Raw genomic sequence first — 3442 nt, forward strand, 5'->3', positions numbered from 1 at the left:
GGGATCAAGCATGGACCCTGAGAACCACAGTCCAAGTACTGAACCACTCAAGACGTACAATTAACGATACATATTTTCGCCGTTGATACAACTTGCAACAGTCAGCCGGCGACCAGGTAACGAATTTATACTTTAGAGGGATAAATGAAGTAATTGGATGGATAAATGAAGAAAGAGGCAGTGATTAATAAACACACAAACACACACACATATATATATATATATATATATATATATATATATATATATATATATATATATATATATATATATATGTGTGTGTGTGTGTGTGTGTGTGTGTGTGTGTACGTGCTTGCTTGCTGTTTCTCTTAATTGCCATCCCACTATCATTACCACGTTCATCCTTTGCTAATTTATTTTCAATCTTAGCCGAGAAAAAATGACAACAGCTGCATCTATACCAACATCCAAGCTTTAACAGCAGTGTCGTAGAATACTCCAAACTCAGGGCATAGCCCATGGCCACCCATTACCAGTCTATATGCTTATAGCACCTATGTTCAATGACCCAAGGCATCCGCCTAAACAAATCTACCTGATTTTTCTTATCCTACTTTTTCAGACCCTAAGTAATAAGCATTTTCTTTTTTATCGTCCCCAGTTTTCTCCAGGTTTCAAAGAACACAAATAAACAAGTGTGAAATATTAGCAATGATTAAAACAGTTCAATGTCTACAAACGCACTATATACTAAAAATTAAAACACAAAAAGGAAAAATATCCACTACTGTATTTGTAACCGACTGAAAAAAAAAAATACCAATTTGTTATTGTGTCATATATTCTTTATCTCGGCACGTTGTAAACGCCATTATTATTACAGGGCAATTTTCGTACACAGGTCTTTACAAAATAACCGAGTAGCCTCGAGTTCTGTTACGTGAAATTCACACACTTTAACCTGCGAGAGAGAGAGAGAGAGAGAGAGAGAGAGAGAGAGAGAGAGAGAGAGAGAGAGAGAGAGAGAGAGAGAGAGAGAGAGAGAGAGAGTAATTACTAGTACAAGACATCAGAACCATTCAGCACCTGTCATTCAGCGCAAGAACTAACAGAAGTAAATAAATTACAATACGGAAGGGAAAAAATTAGAAAGCGCTTTCGTGAGGCACCTGTCAAAGAACTAATTGCTGCTGCAGAATATTGAAAAAAAAAAAGTTACGAACTTTCTCTTCACATATCAAAATCCGATTTGCAAATCGCTTACCAATGCTTTCTTAATTAAAATTTTACAAATTTAATGTTTGTCTAGACTCTACAGGATATGTGACAAGATATTCAGCAAAAGACTTAGTCATAAATTGAGAAAAATAAATGCAATTATCATTTATATTCTTGAGGCCATTATCGGAAGACAATTAGTTTTTGTCATTAACATTGCAGTGCCCGAATGGATTAGGAGATTCTATACTCCTAAAAGAACTTGAGATAAAGTATTATTACCAGGAGTCACCACTGTAACCCCATCTACAACAATTTACATAAGTGCAACTTTAGAAATTACAAAATAGACGGAGGAGCAAGACTGATAAAAGGTGTCCCACCCCGAGAAAGGATCACTCATACACTAATTGATTTATACTTGATGCCTATCAAGTTTAAAATATATACAACCACCCACAAAGTTATCAGAACCGGATGTCCAAAATATCTAAGAGAATTGCTACAAATTGTGCAGCCAACAAATCGTGTTGACACAAAAATAGTTATAGAGTTTCAAATTATTGGAACATAGATATATGTCTACTTTAGGCTCTAGAGCCTTTAAATATGCGGCCCAGAGACTGTACAATAAGATCCAACTAGACATCCGAAAGACTGAAGGTATTAAAGTCCTTAAGAGGAATCTGAAGACTTTCTTGTTCTCCAACTGCTTCGATAGTGTGGAATTGACAATAAACGATCAATGTGCGGTGTGAAATGCTGAATGCCTTGGCATGCCTATAATAAAATTACTGTGAAGGTCCTGTAGAGAGTAGGGTTCCCCTGCTATGTATGACCAGAAAAGCAGCCCTTAAAGCAAAGTAAGAGACTTCTAGATATCTAAGTAATTAGTAATGACTTTAGTTGTAACAACTTTCCTTTTAATTAAAGGACTGCTTTCTAGGTCCTATCAGGTAGAGGAACCCTACTCTCCACAGGACCTACATTCTTAGGTATTTGTAAATGACACTGCATAACTGGTGATAATTGTCAAAATTCACATTATCAGAAAACTTAAGAGAACAATTAAGTAACATTTTACTTCAGCTTTTATTACCATTGTTACGACGCCTAAAGATATCTCAAATGCTAAACTTATTATAAAATGATGGATTTCTTGGCACTCCCTCACAAAATGGAACAATAATTACCATTTAACAATAATTACTGATATTAAATATTGTAAAGAATTTGAATCAGTGGTGATAGATAAGAAGAAATCAATGAAAAAAAAAAATATAAAATGGTATTAAGTAAATCACCAAGCCTAGTAAAAATAAAAGGCCTTTTGGACATACACATAAATAATTATATCTACTATTAATCTTATTCACTATACCTCACCTCATTCTTTTAGAATACCCATTATTTAGCTTACATAAAAAACGGACCAGATTCTCCCTTTACACTTTTTAAGACAGAAATGTCTGACGGAACAATTGCGTTTCTTGTGTATGCGATAGACAATCTCCTAAAAATTATTGCATATCAGTGAAGGGGAGGAATTTGGGCTAGATGGCCCAGTGTAGGGGCCGGGGATGCCATTCAGTAACAAGGTGCAACAAGTGGTGGAAGTCATGCAGTTGCCTTATAAAGTAAGGCAATAAGTAGAAAGATTAATTATAAAGTAAGGAAATAAGTAGAAAGATTAATTATAAAGTAAGGAAATAAGTAGAAAGATTAATTATAAAGTAAGGAAATAAGTAGAAAGATTAATTATAAAGTAAGGAAATAAGTAGAAAGATTAAAAGTAGGTGCAGCTACAGAGACCAGGGTGTTCCTTTATTATCGAGTCAGGAACAAGGAAGCAAAGAATCGAGAAATGTAGCGATGACGATACGAAGATATTCTTGTGGCAAAGACTGAACAGGTGGGGAAGCATTTAGGAACACTTCCCTGTGATAACCACAAGGAAGTAACTGTCTAACTTTCGATAGGAACTGATATTTTGAAAGGAAAACTGAAATCGCTTGTGTATGGAGAAAGGTCAAATGGTGGGAATTAAAATTTGGAGTAGAGAGAGAGAGAGAGAGAGAGAGAGAGAGAGAGAGGAGAGAGAGAGAGAGAGAGAGAGAGAGAGAGAGAGAGAGAGAGAGAGAAAGTCATACCCTGGTGAAAAGGGGGTGCGCGTGAATAATATCTAAATACTTAGCTATCATTTTTGACTGGTTCCGTACAATAATGATGATATAATGAAAATGAAGGATAATTAAACAAATAA

The sequence above is a fragment of the Palaemon carinicauda genome, chromosome 30 (genome assembly GCF_036898095.1).
Source record: "Palaemon carinicauda isolate YSFRI2023 chromosome 30, ASM3689809v2, whole genome shotgun sequence".
NCBI classification, from domain to species: domain Eukaryota; kingdom Metazoa; phylum Arthropoda; class Malacostraca; order Decapoda; family Palaemonidae; genus Palaemon; species Palaemon carinicauda.